The 26,018-nt window shown below is 42.5% G+C and overlaps 1 protein-coding gene across 4 annotated transcripts in view; it reads left to right on the top strand.

The window, feature by feature from the left end:
* Nucleotides 1–16,492: 16,492 nt before the first annotated feature.
* Nucleotides 16,493–26,018, top strand: part of nphs1 (NPHS1 adhesion molecule, nephrin) — a 94,393-nt gene continuing 84,867 nt past the window's right edge. For 3 of the 4 annotated variants that reach the window (XM_047358028.1, XM_047358019.1, XM_047358003.1), the window contains exon 1: nucleotides 16,493–16,605. The gene's annotated coding sequence lies outside the window, so the exon portion shown is untranslated. The remainder of the gene's footprint in view (nucleotides 16,606–26,018) is intronic. The other variant, XM_047358011.1, reaches the window with a different exon arrangement.

Genomic DNA, 26,018 nt, shown 5'->3' with positions numbered 1-26,018 from the left:
GGGGGACCTGCGGAAGCAGTGGACTGAGTCTGGAGTAGAAACATCCAGAGCCACCGTGCACAGGCGTGTGCAGGAAATGGGCTACAGGTGCCGCATTCCCCAGGTCAAGCCACTTTTGAACCAGAAACAGCAGCAGAAGCGCCTGACCTGGGCTACAGAGAAGCAGCACTGGACTGTTGCTCAGTGGTCCAAAGTACTTTTTTCGGATGAAAGCAAATTCTGCATGTCATTCGGAAATCAAGGTGCCAGAGTCTGGAGGAAGACTGGGGAGAAGGAAATGCCAAAATGCCAGAAGTCCAGTGTCAAGTACCCACAGTCAGTGATGGTCTGGGGTGCCGTGTCAGCTGCTGGTGTTGGTCCACTGTGTTTTATCAAGGGCAGGGTCAATGCAGCTAGCTATCAGGAGATTTTGGAGCACTTCATGCTTCCATCTGCTGAAAAGCTTTATGGAGATGAAGATTTCATTTTTCAGCACGACCTGGCACCCGCTCACAGTGCGAAAACCACTGGTAAATGGTTTACTGACCATGGTATCACTGTGCTCAATTGGCCTGCCAACTCTCCTGACCTGAACCCCATAGAGAATCTGTGGGATATTGTGAAGAGAACGTTGAGAGACTCAAGACCCAACACTCTGGATGAGCTAAAGGCCGCTTTCGAAGCATCCTGGGCCTCCATAAGACCTCAGCAGGGCCACAGGCTGATTGCCTCCATGCCACGCCACATTGAAGCGGTCATTTCTGCAAAAGGATTCCCGACCAAGTATTGAGTGCATAACTGTACATGATTATTTGAAGGTTAACGTTTTTTGTATTAAAAACACTTTTCTTTTATTGGTCGGATGAAATATGCTAATTTTGTGAGATAGGAATTTTGGGTTTTCATGAGCTGTATGCCACAATCATCCGTATTAAGACAATAAAAGACCTGAAATATTTCAGTTAGTGTGCAATGAATCTAAAATATATTAATGTTAAATTTTCATCATGACATTATGGAAAATAATGAACTTTATCACAATATGCTAATATTTTGAGAAGGACCTGTATTGCTGATCACATTAGCCAAGCCTCATATTACAAAAAGCAGGTGCATAATTTCAAAATAATAAGCAGTCAAAATTTGAAAGGAAGCTGTTTATGTCTCACATCAACAACCGCATTGTTGCATTACAGTGGCTAACATGTGTGAGTCACCTCTGAACATGCTGTCTATTTTACCATATGTACAGACTTGAGATCCTGTCTTAGCGGTGGCTTTGCCTTAGGTGTTTGGGTTGAGATGACACTACTACTCCTTGCAGGCATCCTCACTCACTTATAATCACCAAAGATGTCAGATGAAATTGTGTCACCGAATGACCGCTTTGAAAACTACCAGAACTCCTTCAGACAAGAGAAAAAAAAGAGACCCTGCAGAGGTAAAAATTGCAAAATCGTCACCTCTGGGTTAATACTAATGCTGTGAGGAGGATGTGAGGAAGAACAATACACCAGACTGGAGCTCAGTGTTAAAGCTATAGCAATGAGAATTTTTGTTAAAGTTTTAAGGAGGAATAATTGCAGTCTGTGGAGTTTCTTTTGTGGATTATATTAAACACATGCATATGTATAAATTGCCTGTGCACACCGATAATACTTCGTGTATTTGCAAATAACTGTAATAATAGTAATAACTGCTGAAGGAGAATTGTCTTGGCTAACAGGTAAAGGTTTGCTTAACATCCTATCAGTATTTTTTCTTTAGATCTTCTTTGCTAATTTTAGCTCACCCATATTTAGCTTTGTTTCATCCTCTAATTCTGTTTTGTTAGTGGCTCTGCTTGGTCTTTGCAGCTCAGCCCTGGCTGTCAAAGCCTATAACATCTCTCACCAGGATGAGGTTATTGCCTTTTGCTCTCAGTGTCTTTATATGGAATTGTTTGTGATATAACACTCATATTGAGTTGGTTTGTCTGTGTTTGAGCATGTGTTAGATTGTGTATTTATTGTACGTGGATCAAGTGAATTTGGCACTCAAGGATGAACTTGACTGTTCTCATCTCTGACCTTAAATTTCATATTGTCCCCTCTCTTCCACCCTACCACCACCATATCTGACCATTCCCACAGTGGGCGATAGATATTGCAGCGGAGACGGAGGATGTTAAAGTTTGTGGGCCGTAGACGGACAGCTCGGGATGAATATCTGTGGCACAGAGTAAGTGCTGGGAATTGGATGAGCCAGGTCAAGGGAAGCATCAGCACTTTCCCTCCCATGCATTTTCACTCAGTCGGATTGAGTCTTATTATCTGACCCCGCTCCTCTCTCAGTGACCTAATAATATTGTTTTAGCGATCCTGTCCAGCCTGTGACCTCATGACTTCACAGAAGAATGCATTAGATTGAAGCAAAAAAGATTGCTGATTTTCTCTTTTTTTAATTTGAATTCTTCCTGAGATATGGACTGGAACTTCAAAATATACCAAGTTTCATTGTAGAATACCATAAAAGTGGTATATATCATGGTATTTTAGCGCTTAAAATAGATCTGCTGTATTTTAAGAGTATATTATAGTAATGTTATATAGTATCACAGTTGATGACAAGAAAATACATAATCAAGAATTATTAATGTGCCAAGAAAAAAAAAAAAACCTTAGTTACATGATTACAAAATTTAGAGCACCATGAAGATCTCCATTATTGCTAGAAATACTTCTTAAACTATCCAACTAATTTCTATAAATAATGCATGAATTGTATTTGAGACTTTCTGACCAGCATTCTTACGTACACACAAATGGTCTCTCTCAGAGCAGATCTGGATTAAAGCATGTGGGAATATTTCAACTTTAAATATTATTTAAAGAGAAAGTACGATCACAGTCACCTTTCACAGATTGGGAGGACGACCGGATGGAATAGACTGATTACATATAGCAGCATATTTAGCTGCTTTGTCAACTCCATGTATATGGAACAAGAACAGAGGTAAAAACACAGTTTAACTTGATAATTACCTGTCATTGTCTATGGTTTTAAATGACAGATCAGATTTGCAATGTAATTGACTATTTTCAGGTCAGAATTTTCTGTTGTAGATTGAGATTGCATTTAAACTTGTCAAGTTATAAAAATGTTACCTATGTTACCCTTATTTTTAAAATCATAAATCATCTTTTTTCATCAGTGCTGTTATTTCTTTACAGCAGCCAATGTTATATCTCTGGTGGTCAGTTGCAATCCAACAACTATGGGGAAAAGATTTTTCTCCTTCATGGCCTTTTAGTTGATGAAGTGAAAAGAGCACACCTGCAGGGCTCTTGGTAGTCAATTTTAAATGTTGATTCTTCAATCATACTCAGCCTTAAATCTTTATCTGTTGTTAACTCAGTGAATTAATCAATATATTGCAGGAATTATCTTGTTTCCCTTTGGGTGCATGTCAAAGGCACCTGCTGAAGCCACAAATCAAGCTTTCTCTGACTGAAGATGCAAACATAAACAGTGCAACAAGTAGTCATTTTTGGAGATGCCCTAGCTTTGCAGGGCATTGATTGATATTTGGCGAAACAACAAACCAGTTGCAACAAAAATGCAATTCACAACATATGGTTAGCTCCCAACAAAAATGCAATTCAGAACATATGGTTAGCTCCCAACAAAAATGCAATTCACAACAAATGGTTAGCTCCCATAACTGTCGTGAAGCAACATCTTTGATTTTGTTGTGGTCTTGTGTTTTCTATTAGTTTGGAATTTCTCTAACTTCTTTTAGTTTCTATTATTTGTTATGGTTTTCTTATGACTATTATACTTGTATTCTAGTTCCCTTGTCTTTCTTGTAGTTTCTAGTTTAGTTTCCCATTTAGTATATCTATGTTTATCCATGTTTTGGTATTTGTTCACCTGCGCTCTTTGTTTACTAGTTTATTTTCTCTGTTCCTCCTTGTCCTGGTTCCCATTCTGTGGTTTAGGTTTTGTTTAGTTTCGGTCAGAGTTTCTTTATGGGTTCTTTGTTAATTATTAGGTTTTGGTGTTTCTTCTATTCCCTGTAGTTTCTCGGTTTACTTTAGTTAATGATTATTCTAGGTTCTTATGTCTCTTTTGGTTTATTATCTTCGTCCATAGTTTTGCTTAGTTCTGTTTCCTTGAGCTTTGTTATTTATAGTTTTGTTTTTGTAGTGAGGTTCTTTTGGTTATGTTCTTATCCAGCTTCCCTCGTGTTTCGTTTTGTTTCTAGCCTTGTCACCTTGGCAACTATTCACATTCCCTCAGTTCTCTACTATCTGATCCACACCTGAATTCCATCTCATCTGATTACCTGCCTCAGTTTCTCATTGGTCCATACTCCACTTCCCTCTGTTCATAAGCTCTCTGTTTTTGTTTGTTCCTCACTGGTTCCTTCCGTTCGAATCCCCGTTCATGTCTCTGTTCACCTACCTTCGTCTGTGTACTTTGCCTACTATGTTCCTGCAGTATCAACTTCGTGAGTTTTTGGATTTCTTGTATCTGCAGTGATTTTGCTATGTCTTGCTAAGTTTGGAAAACCTTTGGATTATTCTTTAAATAAAATAAGAAGACTCCTTTAAACATGCTGCTGCCGAGCTGTTGTCTGTGCTTTGGTCACTCTAAACCACAGAACGCGACAATAACAAACCGCTTTACTGCAGCTGCTGCAACATTTACTGCAACGGGCATTGCTAACACAATCAGTCCTACAGCAAAAGGAATAAGACAAGGGCTCAATCCAGTTCCTGTGTGGGCAAGCACAAAAATTCTCAAGTTTGGACTCTGAACTCAATTCAGACTGAACTGTAAATGAATCTGGACACAGCCCGCACCTTTTTAAAGCCCTATGATTTTCCCTATGTGGAAAACATATTGATTTTGTTTGGTGCATCTCCCTATCTGTCTGTGATGTGAGCAGCTTACATGAGGCTTATATGTAATTTAGACAGACAACGTTAGAGACCGGATCACAGTGCAGCACACTGCTTTAACACTACACACTATAAGTAAAACACTCTTTCTGTTAGTTCGGTTCACATATAGTTACCTGGAACCACAAAGAAATCATTTAGAACAAACTTATAAATGATTAATCTCAAAATAGAGATTGGAGCTAATGTTAGGTTAACACCTCTACAAACATCTCTCTCTTCAAAGATCTTCATTGGAGCAAGATTAGCATTTGCAATCAACTTTTTGTGGCTGTATTTGCTGAGTAAGCTAGTTCCTTAGCTATAAATAATGAAGTTACATGATCCATATTGGAAATGTTCCTCAAACCCAATGTTTAAACTGCACAGTTTGGCTGATATTTCAATTAAAAGTGTCTATGGAAAATCAAATTTATTGCTAATAATTTGCATCAGGGCGGCAATAATAGACTGTGCAAGCAAACAATAGGTTTAAAGTTTACATAACATCAGCATGTGTTTAAAAGCTATAAAAGAAGTTATAGCTACTTTTCATTTTAACTGCTGTTTGTAACTTCTATCGAATTTATACAGCAACACCAGTGGCTTACACTTGTTTCACGGCCACTTGTTGTACAGAGCTTTACTTGAGTTTAACCTCTCAGTAAACCGCAGTTGTGGATGAAGTCTGAAGCGGAAAGTACTATTAAACCATGCTAAAATGTGCAGACATTGCACGTTTTAGTGCATGTGCATGTGTTGGGGAGTTCTCTGCTTGGACTCTATTGCAAAGAAAGACTTGTACTGGTCTGAACACTCAGTCTTTCCAAGGAACTAAGGATATGTTTCCTTTATGTGGCAGAATAAAGCCTCCTTTTCCATCAAATTATGTTCTGCCATTGCACTTTAGCACAATACTTTGTTTTAACTCATTTCTGCTTTAACTTCTGGGTTTTTTCTGCAGGAGATTATTATTTGAATTTTTATTTATCTTAAGAAATATTTCCTAGACAGTTGACAATAAAAAAAAAAAAAAACTATTCCACTTTTTAACAAGTAAACTCAAAACTAAAATCCCCATGATCAAACTAGGAACTCTTCTTGCTTTCAGGTGGTTCTGCTAGTCACTGCAGCACAGTGCTGCTACTGTATGAACTTTTCATTAGTAAATGGGGATTTTCACTTACTGTGCAATTGGATTGCTTGTCTCCAGTGTCAAAAACATTCTGCAGCACATTCAGCAAGTCAGCTCAGACCAAATGTACCAACATTGAGTATAATATACCTTGTATTATTTACGTAAGGTGTTTGATGGGACTTGCTAATGAATTCCAGTCACCTACAGATGTTGTTACACCATTAATATTACACTGAAAGAAGTGAACTTACTGCTGTAAATCTACAGTAACTCAACAATTCGTTACACATGAGCAGCAGCAACTGCATATCTATAAGTCACTATAAGTGAATTACCATAATATTAGTCTGCTCAATCTTGTTCTATAAGCAAAGATCTGTGTTCAGTGTCATCATCAATGCCTCTTTGATCGGTTGTGTTGGACCAGCGAAATCAGTGTTGCGCTATCCGTGAATTAACATGGTTATGTAGGAGCTTGTTAGACAGCTGGGATAAATGAAGGAGATTTGGGAAATAATCCCTTCCCAATCTGGACACCACAGCTGGTTGTTTTAAATCTCCCCATCCCTCCCAGCACATATGCACACATTTGTGCATGCACACATGCCTGGCTTTGAACTGCATGCTGGTGCCAGCAGGAAAAGTGACACAAGGATGTTGATTGATGGGAACAGCAAGGAGTGTATTGGCGTGTTTAAGTGGGGTTTTCAAAATCTGTCTAAAGCCCCATTCATATATAAACACATGCTCCAGTTTCACTTGGTCTTTGGGTCATGTAAGCTCAACCTGAGATCCTTGCAATCACTGGAATATGTTGCCCATGTCTACTCAGTTTTCACCATAAAAACCCTTTTGAAGGAGATTCAGTGGACTTGAGCAAGTTAGTGCGGTTGTACTGAAACTTGTAATTGTCAACTCTGGTTTCTGGTAATACATGGTCACAGTTTGTTGCTGTCTTTTAAATTTCATTGTTCTTTGTTTAACTGGGAGCCAGATTGACTGTGAAAAAAAACATGTTGACCTTGTCTACAGATTTAGAAAACAGAAGCCTCACTGACAGGGCAGCTGAACTGTGGCAGGCAGCAAAAGCTTGAGCCCCAATCAGATCATCAGGTCAGATGGCTGTCGTTAATACCGAAGCTCAGAGGGAGAGTGCAATGCCTTTCTATTTGATGCACAAGGACAGTTTTGGTATCCTTTCTTAAAACCCTTGGTCATCTTAAAGTGTTACTGAAATCTGCTTCCTCTAAAACAGGCCTGAGCCCAATAGGTGTATTGGATATGGCCAATATAGTTCTCGATACAGTGCTGCCTTCAATCAAGGGGTGACATGAATGCTTAAAAAAAGCCTTTGATCACTTTGATCTTTTCTAGTTTAAAATCTGAAATACGTGGATTAATCAAACCAGAACAGGATTGATGTATTTTTAATATGTACGTAACTTTGTCGTGTAGAGTGTTTTAAAGTGCTTTAGAAATATAGATGGATTGTGGTTTCATACTGAACAGAGACTCCTAAAAACACAGCTTGATATTTAGAAATCATTTATTTATGAATATGTTGTTCCATTCTGTACTTTCTTTGGCACTTCTTAAAAGAATAGTCAGATATAGAAATGATAAAAAATTTTGTATAACTTGTTGGGATAGCTTGACCAACCTGCCAGTGCCTACTCTCAACAGAGCTAGTTTTTGGTTGAATTGTATTTCGTCAGTTACCCCTGCCATAAAGCAGTAACCATATGTTGTACATGTTGACGGGAACCCCTGGCGGTGTCCCAACTCTTTTTGTGATTTAGAAAAAAGGTGAAGTTGGAGAACGATCAAGTCCCAGGAGCATATCTCAGATGCCTCTGAATGTTATGCTACCATTAACAGGCATGAAAAGTTGGTTTCTGAGTCCAAATTTTTTCGAAAACATGATAATATTGCATGTGATAATATTGCATATTACATGTATGAAATTTGTCAAAAATACATCTCATTTGTTATTTGAAGAAGAAAAAAACATATTACAATTATAATGTCTTTGTCATCGTTTTTAAGGCCGATTTGACCCACATGCAGAGAACATTCAAACAGAAAAACGTTTAAAGAATTTATTAACAGTTTGTGAAATGTACAAGGAGCAAAGTTTCCAGGAAGGCTGTCTGACTGGAAGGGATAACAACAGGGTAAGTTCAGATTGGGATACAGACTTGCTAATTCTGTGGTTAGGCTTACTATTTGGGTGGGGCGATCTGCCAAGGGGGAGATGGTTGCGAGTCTGGGACAGTGAGGTAGTGCTGATTCCGTTGGGGCTTCTTGATGATCCAGAAGTAACCGTAGGAGGGTGGACAGGGTACGCTTAACCAGACAGAGAGGTATCCAGGGCGGCCCGCTACATCGAATGAATCCAGAGTCCAGACTGTGATCAGAGGTTTTCTTGAGATCTCCAACAAGGAGCAAGGCTGAGGTGCCTAAGACAAGGTAAACAGACTGTTAGTAAAAATCCTCATAAAACAATCACAAGATACAAGGTATATGACCAGGGAGTACTACCACGAAGGGCAAAAACACTCAGGCGCAGAAGTGCAGGTAAGCCGCTGTCATATAGTCCTCTGAACTGATGAGTCAATGAAGAACACCTGTCACACATTCGGTCCTCCAGCTCCGCGGCCCCTAGAGGTGGAAAAAAGGAAGCAGCAGGCACGGAGACAACCAGACTCTGACACTACCTCCCCCTCACCGACTGCCACCCGGCCACCCCGATGGACCGGCCTGGGAAGCCCAGAAGTCCTGGATGAGTGTGGGGTCCAGAATGAATGAACCAGGAACCCAGGAGCGCTCCTCCGGGGCGTAACCTGCCCAGTCGATAAGTTACTGCCATCCCCTGCCTTTCCAACGGGAGGCCACAATCCGGTGAACCGAGAAGGTGGGATGGCCTTAGACATCCCGGGCGGGAGGAGGGGGCTTGGCCGGAGGGCAGAGTGCGCTAGATTGGACGGGTTTAATCTGAGAGACATGAAAAACGGAGACTGGCAGGCAAACAACGGCGAACAGAGGCAGGGTTGATGAGAGACTGAATAGTGTACGGGCCGATGAACCTGGGAGACAGTTTTTTGGATAGGGACTTGAGTGGAACGTCCCGTGTGGACAACCAAACCTGCTGACCCGGGCGGTAGGCAGGAGCGGGGACGCGTCGTCTATCCGCATAGCGTTTGTTCTGGGGTGCGGCCTGATGGAGAGCCCTGGAGGCAGCGGACCAGATGCGCTTACTTCTCTGGAGGTGCTGCTGGACTGACGTCACTGCGGTCTTCTTCTCATCTGATGGGAAAAGGGGTGGCTGATACCCCAGCGAGACCTCGAATGGAGAGAAACCAGTAGCAGCCGACACATGAGAGTTGTGTGAGTATTTGACCCAAGGGAGGTAGGTGCTCCATTTGGTGGGAGTGGATGAGATCACACAGCGGAGAGCAGCCTCTAGCTCCAGGTTGAGCCTCTCTACCTGACCAGTGGTCTGTGGGTGGTGACCGGACGTCAGCGAAACCTTAGCACCCAGGGCGGTGCAGAACTCCTTCCAGACTTGGGCAGTGAATTGGGGCCGCGGTCGGATAGAACATCTTGGGGAATACCATGGAGCTGGAACACATGCTTAACCAGGAGCTTGGCAGTATGAAGGTCTGAGGGCAACTTCCTGAGCGGAACGAGATGGCATGCTTTAGAAAACCTGTCTATAATAGTCATAATTGTGGTCATACCCTGAGAGGTAGGGAGGACGGTGACAAAATCTACAGCGATGTGGGACCAAGGTCGGAGAGGAATACTGAGTGGTTGTAGGAGACCCGCAGGCGGACGATTAGAAGTCTTATTTCAGGCACAGTCTGAACAGGCAGAGACGTAGTCCTTAACATCTTTGTGCAGCGTGGGCCACCAGAAGCGTCTGGTAATCGAGGCGATGGTCCAACTGGCTCCTGGATGGACTGCAAACTTTGAAGTGTGAAACCAGGTTATAAGCTGGGACCGTACTATGGCAGGGTCGAACATGCAGTTAGGTGGCACCGTTCCAGGACCCGGGTCAGCGAGGTTAGCCTGTCACACAGAGTCCTCAATCTCCCAGGTCACGCCCCATATGGTGCAGCAGGGTGGCAGTACGGGCGCAGCCAGCTTCTCTGAATCATCTGGATTGAATTGTCGGGACAGGGTATCAGGCTTGGTATTCTTGGTTCCAGGTCTATAAGAGATAAAAAGATTAAAGCGGGAAAAGAAAAGTGACCAATGTGACTGACAGGGATTTAACTGCTTAGCAGCTTGGATGTAAGACAGGTTCTTGTGGTCTGTCCAAACTAGCACCAGCTGCTCGGCGCCCTCCAGCCAGTGCCGCCACTCCTCCAAAGCCAGCTTGATGGCCAACAACTCCCTGACTCCGACATCATAATTCCTCTCTGCCACCGACAGACGGCGAGAGAAAAAGGCACAGGGGTGAAGCTTCTTATCACAGCCATGGCGCTGAGACAGTACCGCACCTACTCCAGAGTCTGATGCGTCAACCTCCAAAACGAACTGCTTGGCTGAGTCCGGATAGATGAGCACAGGAGCCCGGGTGAACTTGCTCTTTAAAGTGGAGAAGGCGGCCTCAGCCTCCGGGGTCCAGGTGAAGGGAACCTTTGTGGATGTCAGGGCGGTCAGAGGGCTGGCCGTGGGGCTGTAGTCCTGAATAAACTTCCTATAGAAGTTGGAAAATCCTAAAAAGCATTGCAAGTAGTAGGAGTAGGCCAGTCTTCCACAGCCCTGACCTTGTCTGGATTGGCACGAACCTGTCTACCCTCGAGGATGTAGCCCAGCTTTGAAATATAGTTGGTTCTCCAACAGGCGTTGCAAGACCAGACGGACATGTCGGCGGTGTTCTGCAAGAGTCTTAGAATAGATCAGGATGTCATCTAAATAAACAAAAACAAACAAATTCAGGAAGTCCTGTAAAACGTCATTGACGAGGGCCTGAAAAACGGCAGGAGCATTGCATAGTCCAAAAGGCATGACAAGATACTCAAAATGTCCCAGGGGGGTCTTGAATGCCGTCTTCCACTCATCCCCCTGGCGGATCCGAACTAAATGATAGGCATTTCTAAGGTCTAATTTTGAGAAGATAATGGCCCCATGTACTAGTTCAAAAGCATATGAAAGTAGCTGTAAAGGGTACTTGTTTTTAACAGTGATAGCATTTAGCCCCTGTAATCTATACAAGGACGTAGAAACAAAGAAAAACCCGCCCCGAGGGGAGACGAGGTTGGCCAGATAATGCCTGCTGCAAGGGATTCGGCTGTATAATTCTCCATAGTCTCTCTTTCTGGCTGCGAGATCTTATATAACCGGCTAGTAGGTAACGGAGCCACCGGTAACAGGTCAATGGCGCAGTCATATGGACGGTGTGCAGGGAGAGGGCACGTGATTTACTAAATACTGAACCTAAGTCATGGTACTCATCTGGCACTTGGGTAAGATCAGGTTGTTCGACCTCCTCTCCCTCCTTAAGGGTTCTAGGTGATACAGCTGACTGCAAACAGGATGACAAGCACTGAGTAGACCAGGATTCAATTCTTAATTCCCGCCAGTTTAAATGGGGGTTATGAGCCTGTAACCAGAGAAAACCCAGAACCAGCGAAGTCTGGGAAATGGGAAAAACAAAACGTGAAATGTGTTCTCTGTTATTACCTGACAGAACTAATTCTAATGGCACGGTTCTGTGGGTTATGCTATGAAGTGTTATACCATCTACAACCAGAACCTGATGTCTTGGCTTTTTAAATGGATATGACATTTTGTTGGTTCACCTCTAACCTTTGATTCCTTTTGACCTTAAATAACACAATCAACTCAATGCTCCTCTGTTAGAAGCTACTTAAATCAAACTAATTTCATAGTAATGCATTTTTTTTAGAAAGTTCCCACCGTTTGTCCCAATTTAAGTTGGTCAGACTTTCTGCCTTATGTACCTTCTTCACAAATAGAACCCGCACCCACAGGCATGTATAGGAACTCCAACACATCAAAGTAATATACTGTACAACACACACTTTGGCTTCTGCTCCACATTTCTCAATCAATCCTCTGGACATGACCCCGTCTTTCCATTTTCCACACATTGTGTTGCTTTTCTCTGTGGCGCTTATTGTTTTCCTTTGATTAATCTTCCTCCATGCTCTGCCTGACGAACTGGTCTGAGTCAGTAGGCTTCCTATTGGTTTTCAAAACAACCCTTCATGTCAGCCTTCCTTCTGCCCATCTCTCCCTCTCCCCTGCTCCTCCCTCGTCTTCAATTAATCACTCTGCAGTCCATTTTACAGTATCTTTCTGCCTCCTTCTTCCATCCGTTTCTCTCGGTCCATTACCTTGCTCGTTCATGTCCCCTTCATCTCCCCCTCTGCCAGTCCAACCTCCTGACATGGGTTCTTTTCAACCTCTTACTGTATTTCCCTCCTCTTCGTTCCATCTCCCCTCTTGCCATTCATCTTCAGGCCTTCCGTCCCCCCATTCCCCCCCACCACACACATACACACCTCGCTGTCGGGTCCCTGCTCCCTCCCTCCCATTACTTCATCTGGCAGTGGAGCTGCTCCACTCTTGCTGACAGTGCTGTTTGCGTGAACTGAGTGCTCAGCTTCACAGCCCCCTCGCCTCACATTGCCCCCCTCTACCGCCTCTACCACCTCTTTACCTCATTTTCCACCTCTTTCCATCCTTACTTCTTGCTTCCCTCCTACCCAGCACCCCACTCCCCTTCTTCCCCAGGCAGGGGAATTAACCTTCCAGCCCTGGGCTGCTGGGCTTTAATGACTGTCTGTGGGGCCGGCTTCGACCGCACAACCCAAATGCTGACATCTGGGCCACACACACCAACTCACACTGCCTACAAAAAAGCACATACATAAATTTACCCATTGCATAGACATTGGTAGTAATGTGATCAGCACAGTTGTCAGATGAAGACAAATAGTTACAGTGCTTTGCAAAAAATATTTATTATACTTTATCTTTTTCACATTTTGTCAGCTAAACACAAAAAAGTCAATATGTCTTTTTTTTGAATTTCTGGTTTTTTTCTTTTACAATTGTATTTTGTTTTTACAAATGAAAATTTGAAAACTGTGGCATGCGATTGTATTCAGCCCACTGATTAAATTTATCTTTAAAACCACCATTTGCTTCAGTTGCAGCTGCAACTCAGTGGGGATATCTCTACCAGTCTTGCACATCTAAATATTCTTTTTTCAAAATCTCTCAAGTACCAATTTTTAAGTCCTGCCATTTAGTTCTGGGCCATTTTAACACATGAATATGGTTTTAATGTAAAGTTTTCTATTGTAGCTGCGGCTGTATGTTTAGGGTCTTTGTCCTGTTGTAAGTTTAACTTCTGTCTTAGTCTGAAGTAGCATTCATGCCTTCCAGGCATGTCCTGTGTTTAGCTCCATCCATCTTCCAGCTTCTGTGTCCTACTGAAAAAAATAAGACACTGCATGATGCTTCCACCAACAATTTTCACAGTGGCTATGCTGTGTTCCAGGTGTCAGTGTTTCACCATACATAGCATTTTGAATATAGATCAAAAAGTTACATTTTAGTTTCATCAGTTTTCATGTGTATCCCTAGTGTGGCTTGTGGCAAACTGGAGAGTGAACAAATTTTTTTCAACAATTCTATAATCTTGCCACTCTTCTAAAGAGACCAGGTTTGTAGAAGGTACTATAGCTGTAACTGTAGCTGTTTTGTGAAGAGATTCCCCCACCTAAGCTGTGGATCTCTGCAGCACCTCCAGAGTTACAGTCTCATGGTTGCTTCCTTCTCCAGCCTGCCTATTTAGGGGGACAGCCATGTCTTTGCAGATTTGCAGAAGAGCTGTGCAATTAATCAATCAGTCATCATTCAGTATCAACTTTGCCTAAAATAAAACAACGAGACGACTTTTAAAAAAACCTTTCTTTGTACAATTAGTTTTGCTGTACTCTTTTTACACTCTTTTTCCTCTTTCTTATCTTTTGTTATGTGTGTTCTTTTCTCTTCATGATGCTGTTTGTTCACTAATGTTGCCTAATAAGCCTCTGAGGCCTTCATAGAACAACTGTATTCATAGTGGGATTAATTTACTTGGTGTACTCTGTTAACTAATTAGGTAACTGCCAAATGCAATTGATTGCACTGGATTTTATTCAGTAAGTAAAAAACTAAAAAGGACTCAATAGATATACATATGCCTTTCAGATTTTTAGTTTAGAAAAAAATGAAAACCATTTACCTTTTAATTCATGATTAAGCATTACTTTGTGTTAGCACAAAGAATCCCAACAGAACACATGGGAGTTTGTTGTAGTTATGCGACACCATATGGAAAAGCTCAAAGTCTGTGCAAAAAACTGTGATTTTATTACATATCCTCTAACAAATATTGGGGTTTCTTGTTAATATTTTAATAAAGATTACTTGATATTTTACCGCATAACTGACCTGCAGTTGAGCTACTGATGCGGCGATGCAACTGCTTTCGGAATAGACTCATAAAATATTCTGTAGGTATAGTCAACACAGTCACAACACAAGTGCAGCAGAGCATTGGATGATCAGCTGAAAGATACATGTGAAGGGGGGAACAAACATAACCTTTTAAGTTGCCTCGCCAAAATAGCTTTCAGTATGTTCCACTGGGCAAATGGTGGTATACTCCAGACACCATTCAGTTGGAAGTAAATAATTGACAAAAGTGTTGAAGTGCCAATATTTTGGAAACAAATCAAAAATCTTCTTTTCACAGTGAATAGTTTGACTGGTCTCTGTCTCTAGCTCTGCAGTGGAGCATATCAGCCTTGTAGTGTTCAGTGCAGAAAATACAGTTATGTGGTAATTCTTGAATTAATTTATTATTTATAAGTGTTAAAGACTGGCAGCGGTGAAGACATCCACGTTACATCAGGAAATTTAAGGCAGTTCATCTCAGTCCAACCCAGCACACTGTCATGCCGAAAAATGTGAGCTTCTTTGATTATTTTTTTTTACACATAGAGAAAGATTTTAAAATAACGTGATCCTAGTTATTTCCTATATGTAAAGATGAGTTCAAATGAGTAACAATAAAAAACACATTACACCTTACAGCTTTTTTCCCATTTTTCTTTTCTACCTGTTTTCATTTCATTCCATACAGTGCCTTGCAAAGGTTTTCACACTCCTTTAGTCTGAAAATTGTTGGGCAAATTTACAACATATCCAACCTTCTTTTTTAAGCAATTTTTTAAATAAAACCCAGTAAAACCAATTGCCTTTAGAACTAACCTTATTAGTAAAAAGAACACTGTTCAATAACACCATCTGAAAATGGAAAGAGTATGGTATAACCTGGAAACCCTAGGATCCACAAAAATCCACAAAAAGTGGCAGGTCAGACAAGGAGAGCATTATTCAGAGAAGTGCCCAAGAAGCCCATGGTAAACCTGGAAGAGCTCCAGAGATCCTGTACTTAGGTAGGAAAGTCTATTGACAGGGCATGTAGTAGAGGTGCACTCTACAAATCTAGTGTTTTTAGAAGAGTGGCAAGAAGAACACCATTAGAAGCCCTGTTCGCAGTTTGCCACAAGCTATGTTAGGGGACACAGCAAATATGTTTAAGAAGATGCTCTGTTTAGATGAGACCAAAATTGAATATTTTCACCTTGTTGTGAAATGTTATGTGTGGTGTAAAGCTGACATCACCAAGAACACACCATCCTGGTACCGGTGTAGAAACGTGTTGGTGGTAGCATCCATTTGTGGTGATGCTTTTCTTCATTCGGGACTGGGAAGCCTATTAGAGTTAATGGGAAGATAGATGGAGCTGAATACACACCCGTATTAAAAGGGGCTGCAAAACACTTGAGACTGGGAAATACATTAATGTGATAAAAAGGTGCAGCAAAGGCCCAGACCTAAATCCAGCTAAGAGTCCATTCCAGGAAATGTATGCTCACTGACACACTACATCACATCTGACTGAGCTAGAGCTATTGTTTGTAAAGTATGGGCAAAAGTTTCACTCTTTTGATGTTCAAAGCTGGCAAAACAGACTACCCAAACAGACATACAGCTGTAATTTCGGTGGGAGGTTGATTACAAATACCCACCACACTTTTTAGTTTTAACTTGTAATAACCTTTTAAAACAACGTATAATTTTCCTTCATAGTTCTGTTATAGTTACACACTACTTTATGTTGGTCTATAAAATCCCAATAAAATAAACCACAACACAAGCCTGTGATTGTATTGTGACAGAATATGGACATAAGTTCAGTGAGCACGAATACTTTTTATTGTCATGTATGTATAAACACACACACACACACACACACACACACACACACACACCTCACCTCCATTTTGTGTGCAATATGGCCTCTCCCCCTCTCTTTATCTGTATGCCTCTGTCATAGAGGAAGGAGTGAGTGAAGGGGAGAGTCCCATTGGCATTCTTTAACATCTTGGTTGCTCTCTTGCGTTCAGAAAGTTATCTGTAGATCAGGAAGACAAAAAGACGCTCCTGAGCCTTGGTGTCACTCGACAGGTAAGCTATTGCTCTTTTTCACTCATGCAAATTCACACAACTATTCAAAGATTCTGGGGTTTATTTTTAAGAAGAAGCAACTCCCTCTCTGTGTGTCTGCCTCATGCTTTCACTCTGTGTGTGCTTTAGGCAGGCAGATGTGCTTGAGTTGGTGAGAGGTTGAAAGGAGATTTTGCCTCTCTGTCTCAACCTCTTTCTCAGAAGAGCAGGTGTGTTAGAGTGTGAAGTGATTGTAAACTAGGAAACTTGAAGACTGTAAGGGAAAACAGAAAAAGTTTGGGCTCTCTTCAATACCTTGGTAATGTCCGGGACTTGGAGATTGAATAAGCAGATAGAATTTCTCCCTGTCACACCTTTTCTATCTGTGTTGTAGATATTATAACAATGGCTAACAAGAAGTGGTGTAACGATCCGTTTGGCTACCAAGATGAGAGGATGTGCGATGCTGGGTTCACAAGAAAGAGACGAGATGAGATTTTTGACCACGTTTTTGGGTAAACTAAGAATCCCCATTATTTTGTTAGTTTTCACAGATATATTAAATGTTTCAAAGATCACAAACTATGGTTTAGATGATCTGTAATCAGTGTAGAATACTATCACAGTGCTGTTGCTGGACATCTAGGCAAAAAAGGTCTGAGTATTAAAAACTAGTGGTCTGCTGAAAAATAAATGATCAACCATCTCTCAGATTCACATAGAATTCAGAACAGAAAATATCCATGAAAAGGCACAAAAGGCAGTTATATGGAGAAAAATACCTTGTTGATGTCAGACATCAGAGGGCAAACTTGTTCAAGATGACAGAAAGGCAACAGTAGCTCAAATAGAAGTATAGAAGTTTGATTCAGATTAGCAGATCATACAAACTGAATGCTGCTTTCCCATGTTTGGTTCTGATTCTGGGGATGCAGAAGACCTGAGACCTGAGAACCAGAGACCTGAGTGGTCTGAAAGGTACATACAACGATAACAAATCTTTTATGTATTTTGATGCGAAGTCATTCAGTGTCTTATACCTAACAGAATTACTTTAAAGTATATTCTCTGAGATACAGGGAGCCAATGTAAAGATTTTAACACTGGGGTGGTGTGATCCACTTTCTTAGATTTAGTGAGGATGTGGGCAGCAGTGTTCTGGTCAGCTGCAGCTGTCTGATTGACTTTTTAGGCAGATGTGTGAAGACACCTTGACAAGGGCAGTCTCAGTACTGTGGTGAGCACAGAAACCTGACTGGAAGACATCAACACTGCTGGTCATTGTTAAGAAGGTCTTTAACTGTTGAAACAAGGGTTTTGTAATAACTTACTGATGAATGAGTTGAGTTGGGCTGCACGGTGGTTGGTAGCACTGTTGCCTTGCAGCAAGAAGGTCCTGGGTTCGATTCCCGGCCGGGGGTCTTTCTGCATGAAGTTTGCATGTTCTCCCCGTGCATGCGCGGGTTCTCACCGGGTACTCTGGCTTCCTCCCACAGTCCAAAGACATGCCTGTTAGGTTAATTGGTCACTCTAAATTGCCTAACAATTTAGAGTGCACACACGCTACCATGCACACACTCATTCACACACCTTAGGTGTATGAATCAGTGTGTGCATGGTTGTTTGTGTGTTGCCCTGCGACGGACTGGCGACCTGTCCAGGGTGTACCCCGCCTCTTGCCCATAGATTGCTGGAGATAGGCACCAGCTTCCCTGCGACCCACTGTGGTAGAAAATGACTGACTGACTGAATGAGTTGAGATGGGCCTGTAATTTTGCAGTGGCATCTTGTCCAGATTACTCTTTTTCAGCAGTGGTTTGATAATTGGTGTTTCTAAGTCTGGGGGAAAACACTTGAAAAAAGGGATTAGGTTATTATTTAATCAAATTAGATGCTATGACAAGTAAAATCTTCTTCATGAAAGCTGTGGGAAAAATTTTGAGATGGAGAAGAAGCTTAGTTAATGTACAATTTATTTCTTTATTGTCCCTCAATGGGGAAATTCAGACATACCATCAGCAAAGTGACAGGCAAATCAAAACATGCAGATTCAGACAATGGTCAAATGTAGACAGAAAGTAAGAATAAGCGACTGTACAGTTAAGGTAAAATTACAACATAGGAAAAAAATGCTTTACAGTTTTCCAAGGCACATTGTTAGACCTGGACTGTTTCACTTACAGTCCATGGCCAAAGATGTTCCATAACACTCATCCTTTTCCTCCTTTTCAGCTGATCCCGAATCGGGTTCAGGAGGAACAGCTATGATTCTCATAGCTCCCGAGTGCACAGGTACACCGTGGTTCCCAAACCTGTAGCAGCTGGTATCAGACAACATTTATATGGACAGTTTTCAGTGCTGGTGTGTGGAGAAAGGAGTGGATTGCATTTCATGTCTGTTGTCATTTCTCCAACAGCCGATGAACCAAAATCTAACTTTTAGCACAATTAAAATGTATGCAGTGGCTATTTCCTTCTGTTCTTAGGGTTTTGGTGACAGAACAGTTTTTAACCACTTACTGATTAAACATTTTTTGAAAGGCATACGTAGACACATACTGATATAAAGCCCACTGGTTCCACAGTGTGACTTTGCACTGCTGTTAGCTCTGACATCTGCAAAATGAGCGAGTGATTTATCAGCTGTCTCTGTCACTCCTTGTTGTCTCAAAATACAGGGGGACGGCAGCTCAGTTCCTCTCTCCTCTCTGTTGTTCAGGGCACCTCTGAGCACCTAGTTATCCTGTCCAGCCACTCTGCTGGACTGGACAGGAATTGTTTTCTGAGTGCCAAGAAATTACCCAACAGATTTACTTTCACAAGCGGAGCATCACAGCTAATGCTTTAAAGCTCTGCTTGAAATTTATAAAATAAACTTTATTATAAACTTCTTTAGGAATATTTCAATTGTTATGGACATGGAGTCTGAAATGAAAAGGGAAAAAGAAGCTCGAAAAAGAGAGAGATGGGGAAAAAGAGAAAAAGGGGAGAAAAGGAGGAAAGAGTGGAGGAGAGAAAGAAGGATGAAGAGAATACAAGAATACACCCTGCTTGCTTATACACTTGCAGCTGTTTTTTTTTTGTTTTTTGTTTTTTTAACAAAATAGTACACGGTACTTATGAATGTAAAATGTACTTAGTGAGAGGTGCAGCCCAATATAGAACATCTGTGTATCTGTCAACACCTGAAGCTTAACACCTGTGAGTATGAGTTTGGACACGCTTTTGTATACAAGGTTTCTCCACAAAAATATGCAATAGCGAGTGTGAGGACCCACAGACCTGCCGCATGGTCCCCGGACGGACACTGAGGAGATCTGAGCCACAGACATCCAAAGGCTCCCCAAAGCACAGGAACCCCAGGAGAACCACCGCCGGGACCACCGCAACCCCCCCAGAGAAGAGCAGTGGAGAGTCCCAGGGGAACCACCCAGCAGCGACAGTGCAGAAGCCCCAGGGAGCCACAGCGATGAGCCCACAGGCCCTGCCGGCAGCCGTCCACGCCTGAGCAGATCCAGCCGTGGACCCAGAGACCCAAGACCCCGGGACACACCATCCCCCAAGCAGAGGCCCGACAGAGCCCAGGGGGCCAGGCCCCAGCAAGCAGCCACCGGGAGTAAGCCACCACACACCAAAGCACCCAGCCCCAGACACTGAGATCCACAAGTACACCAGTGGGCAGAGACTCCAACCACCGGCAGATAGTGTGGCAGGGAGGAAATAGGCCCTCCATAATATGGGGGGGCCTATGCTGATCCAGGAGAGGGAGCAGTCCAAGACCCAACATGTCACAAGAAAAAACAAAAAAACAGGCTCACACAGTCACAATCATCCACTCCCACCCTCATGCATACACGTAAAATCACTCGCACCCAACGTAAAGACAAACAACAATGGACCTCGCACACTCACTCACACTCCCCATGCATGCTCTATACTCCCAGGTCCAGGCACCGGTACCCCTAGGGGCAACCAGCGCCCGGAACCAGGAGGAAAACCAGGAGGAAGTCCCCTTCTCTCCTGGGGCAGAGACAGGCAGGCAGCGTCGGCACTGCCCAGACCCGGATGACCCCGACCCCCGCCCCCAACCCAGTCCCCTACAATCCCCATCCATCTTCGGAGAGGGGGCTATGTACAAAAGAGGGGTCCACAAGGCTCATACCAGCCCGCCAACCGGAGCCACCCCAGGACAGAGCAGTCCCGACCCCCAAATGAGCTTCGATCCCAACCCCATGAGTCTCCCACCCCCAGTGAACCCCAACATGAACCTCCCCACAGGGCCACCCCCAACAAGGACACCAATAACGAACACATGCCCCCGAACCCAAACGCCACGAATCCCCTCACCCACAGAGGCACACCCCCACAGGTGAACTCCATAGCCGACGAAGCCACACCCACACAGTGCAAGCTCCACACACAGCCCCCCTCTAAGCATCCCCACTGCACCCCGCTCCCCCACCACACACCGCGCCGCAACGGCAAGGCAAGGGCCCCCACCTACTGGTTCAACAGGGCACACCCCATCGAGCCCCGCTACCACAACAGGACCCCTGACCCCACACCTTCATGGGACAAACTCACCCACCAAGAGGTCAGGGACCTCTCAGTACTGTAAGTCTTTGTGGTCCAGACTGGCCTAGTGAGGTATATACTACTTTGCCTTTAATCTACTAGCGATAGCTTTAAAGGGCGAAGCCCATGCAAAATAAAATGCTGGTTAAGGACAGTAACCCCAGATTCAGTGAGTATAGGCACAGTAAGCTCGGGACCTCATTGGTTCCTAAATGGCTGAAGAAAAAACAATATTTGGAAGCTGATTTGGAGCTGCTCTCATAATTTGTACTTAGTGAGACTGCGGTAGGGCCCACTCAGCAGGTGGGAGTGGACAAAGGTCTTTTAGTGCTGTGCTGCCCATGAGGGATAAACATAGTGGGCAAAATGCATTAATACGGACACTAAAGTGCGAGGAAAGAGGAGGGGGCTGGGCTAAAGAACTCCATGTTTCGATTGACCCTTGAAACACCCCGTTTTTCAAAAAAGCACACTCCGATTCAGAGAAATGTGCAACTGAGTAAAATAATGTACAACATAAACAAATGTACAATGTGTGTGTATGTTTAGGCATAGAAAAACAAGACTATTTACAATAAATGAAAAAAATGTCCATATAACAGCAGGGATGTAAATACTTGCTGAGTATGGTGGGAGCAGTGATGGTTTTAATGTTTAACAGCTGCTGGGAGAAAGGATTTGTGATGACACTCCTTTGTGCACCTAGGATGCAGCAGCCTTTTGATGAAGGAACTCTCCAGTTCTGAACAACTTCTTGCATGGTGTCCAACAGTTGTGTTATTTTTGCCACAGTTTTTCTGTGTTGTGTCTCCAGTCCAGTTTATTATTCAGGTAAACACCCGGGTACTTATAAGAGTCCACCATCCCGGTTCCCACGAATTTGCCTGTCAGTGTGGTGGGTCTCACACTACCAATTTGTTGGTTTTCTCCACGTTGATTAGTAGATGGTACAGTTGGCACCAGTCCATAAAGTCTTGTGTCCACTGTCTGTACCATGAGTCGACCTCACCTGGGATGATGCCGACTACTGTTGAGTCATCAGAGAACTTCTGCAGATGGCAGCCTCAGGTTTTGATGGAAATGTCTGCAGTATAGAGAGTAAAGAGGAACGGTGCCAGCACGGTTCCCTGCTGGCCCTAGTACTGCACACTAGCCTGTCAGAAACACAGCTTTGTGTCCTCACATACTGTGGGCACCCAGTGAGGTAGTCCAGTATCCACCGAGACAGGTGGTGGTCCACTCCCGGCAGCTCCAGCTTGTCCCTCAGCAGTCATGACTGGATGTGTTTAAAAGCACTGGAGATATTTAAAGAACATTATCCTCACAGTGCTTCCAGCCTTCTCCAGGTGAGTCAGAGCTCGGTGCAGGAAGTGGATTACATCATCCACACCTGCAGCCAGGCAGTGGATCCAATGAAGACCTCACCAGGGGTGAGAAGATGGTTGAGGACCTACCTCTCGGTTGTCTTCATCAAATGTGAGGTCAGTGCTAACAGCCTGCAGCTGCTTAGGTCCTCCGGATGTATGGTCTTCGGCACCAAGGTATGCATTATGCTATCTGTTAATGCACAATACGGTGAACCTTAACGCGATCGGGCTACAGCTGCCAAATACCATGCAGGTGCCAATCCTGTTATGTAAAAACTGCAAATTGAGACTACAATTGGCACAGGCTCTCCAAAGTTGGATAATAACAGGTCGGAAGAACGATGCCTGGTCTGATAAACTCAAATTCAAACATAACATTGCGACAGAAGGATCAGAATTTGGCATAAGCAACATGAAAACATGGATCAATCTTGTTTTGTATCAACAGTTTAAGCTAGGGTGACCAGATGACCCATTTGTTGTGGGATTGTGCCGCATTTTTCACTCCTGTCCCGGTGTCCCTCAAACAGAAACAATGTCCCACATTTGCCTGGGTCAATTTCTTATAATGTCGTGGTGCGACATTTTGGACTTTGTTGAGGTTTTATGTTTTGACTTTAGTTTGGTTTTGTAGTCATGGTTGTTTGTTTATTTCCTGCCTCCTAGTGTTTGTTGTTTTCTCTCCCCTAGTTCCTAGTGCCTTTAGTGGTTTCTTTTCTATTGCTTATTATAGTTCCTTATATTCTAGTTCTTCTTCTGGTTGGGCCAGCTTTAGTTGTTGTTTACATCTTGTTTTGTATTTGTTAAGTCCTCACATCTTCTGCCTCATTTCCCCGTTTGGTTCAGTCAGTGTTAGTTTAGTTTTGTTTACTTTGTACTTAGGGTTTCTTTAGTTAGATCTCCGGTTATGGTGTTCTTTTGTTCCCTCTAGTTTCCCTGTTTACTTTAGATAATCATTATTCTTGGTTCTTATATTTCTCTGGTTATTTAGCTTTGTCCTGGTTCCTTGATTCTTGCTGTTTTCAGTTCTTATTTAGAGTATTGTTTTGTTCTCATGTTTCCCCTCCGGATTTATGTTATGGTTTTGCTCTCGTGTTTCGTTTTGTTTTATAGCCTTGTCACCTTAGCAACTATTCACATTCCCTCAGTTCTCTACAACCTTGTCCACACCTGTATTCCATCTCCCCTGATTTCCTACCTCTCATTCTCATTGGTCCATACTCCACTTCCCTCTGTTCATAAGCTCTCTGTTTTCATTTGTTCCTCGCTGGTTCCTTCCGTTCGAATCCCCGTTCATATCTCCGTTCACAATCCCGTTCACTGATCTCGACTATGTTCTGAGTTTAACTATAATCCTGCAGAGTCAACTTTTGTAAGTCTTTGGATATTGATTTATTGTTTTGTACCTGCAGTGCTTTTGCTACATTCTTGCTACGTTTGGGAAATTTTGGATTACTCTTAAAATAAAGAATAAGACTCCTTTAAACATGCTGCTGCCTAGCTCTTGTCTGCGCTTTGTTCAAACTAAACCTCAGAACGCAACATATAAGTCAAAAAACTATTCGCCTGGAGCTTTTCTGAACTGAAAATAAATCAGAGCTGCAGTCATCATCACATCATCAAAATAAGCAGCAGCGTCCCACGTCATGACCAACCTGTGCGCCATGATGCTAGTAAAATAAAACAGAACAGGAAAAGGATTTTCTTGTATAGCTTATATCAGTAGGCTATACATAATACAATGGAAAGTATGTCACAGAAAAGATAATGCAGCTACAAAAAAGACTGAAACAGTTTGCCAAAGTTACTTTCACACGTGGGGGAGCACAATGTGAAGCGACAATGTAAAAGTGAGTCGCACAGGAAATGCACAGCTGACAACAACCCCTGCTGATCTATGGACTCATTTTTACTTAAACCCAGAGATGACTGCCAGACAGACAAGGTAACAGCAGCCAAGGTAACCAGTGTTAAACTTTAAAAGCTTGTAAAGTTTTTTTCAAACTTGTTCAAATTCATTGTTTTGCACTAACAGGCAAAGCAGAGATTGATGAATGTAATGTGAGATCTTTGTTGTTTATGACATCATCATAGTGTTGGTAATGTGTCCCACAACGTCCCTCATAAGCATCCTTGTTGTCCTGCATTCGGTTTTTTTGATATCTGGTCACCCTAGTTTAAGTAGTGGGTGGTATGGGGGGAAATTTTCTTGGCACACTTTACGCCCCTTAATATTAACTGAACATTGTTTAAAGCATCACAGCCTGCCGGACTATTGTTGACGACTATGTAAAATGAATTCACTGTACTCCAATGGCCTCCACAGTTACCAGGTCTCAATCGAATAGTTTACCTTAGAGATGTTGTTGAACAGGAGATTCACACCATGATTGTGCAGCAAACAAATCTACAGCAACAGCATGATGCTATCATGTGAAAGTGGACTAAAACCATTCTGAGCAATGTTTCTGACACCTAGAATCTTTTCCATGAGGAAGGCTGTTCTGCACAACAAGGTCTTCATAACTAGGAAGGTGTACCTAATAAAGTGGCTAGTTGTTGTGTGTTGCATTTTCAAAGGTGGCCCAAATCTAAGGTGGTCCTAATGCCAAAAAAAAACAACGACAAGATGCTCTCTTTTGTGTTATAATAGTACGATAATAGTTTCATACATGTCACACTTTGTTTGAAATAATCTCTGTCCCATGTAAAATTTTTGAATTCATGTCAACCAGTTCCCAAATGGTTGTGGTAGATGGCTGTAGGCAAATGTAAAGACTGGAAAGAGTTTAGGATGGCATTAAGATGTCAGACCACGTCTACAAAGTCAAAAACTTCCATTTTTGCACATGGACTGATTTAATGGGGTTTTGTGTTAAATTGGTCCTGAGACAGTTGATAATGTTATGAAAGATGCCATTAAAGAAATCTACCTGTCGGGGTCACACTGAATGGTCCTTCTGCTCGTATGTCCTTGTGGGGAGAGCTGGTAAAGGTTTCTTTTTTTCCTTGCTAAAGCAAATCTAATTTCAAATCAAACTGCAATTTGCATTTGTAAGAAGCTGGTGAAGAACAAGGTCAAGTACAAAACTCAACCATTAAGAACTCCATTGGTGAAATACTGTATGTTTCTTTTTTTATTTAAAGAAAAATGAAATAGTCCTTTCATCAACTGTTTATCTAATCCCTCATTGTGAATGACAACTTACAGTTATTCCATAAATGTTACACAGAGACTTCTCATTCAAAATAAACAAACATGCACCATTTAATGAACATTCTTAGGACTTTACTGTATTCTTAAAGTAATTAAGGAGGTTGTTTAACTAGATAATGGGAATGTGGGGAGGTCAGGCAGGCCGTATTTGCTTTCATTAAGAGTCCCAATGAAAATGGTGACTCGAGAGCCTAGCAGCAACCTTTTATTGTGTTGGACTAACATTTCCCATCCTCACAGTAAAGATTTGATGTTTAAGCTCGGAATCCCAGTGG

This window comes from Girardinichthys multiradiatus, chromosome 3 (genome assembly GCF_021462225.1).
Source record: "Girardinichthys multiradiatus isolate DD_20200921_A chromosome 3, DD_fGirMul_XY1, whole genome shotgun sequence".
Lineage (NCBI taxonomy): Eukaryota > Metazoa > Chordata > Actinopteri > Cyprinodontiformes > Goodeidae > Girardinichthys > Girardinichthys multiradiatus.
Note: the sequence above shows the minus strand (reverse complement) of the source record. Positions and strands in the feature narration are given on the sequence as shown.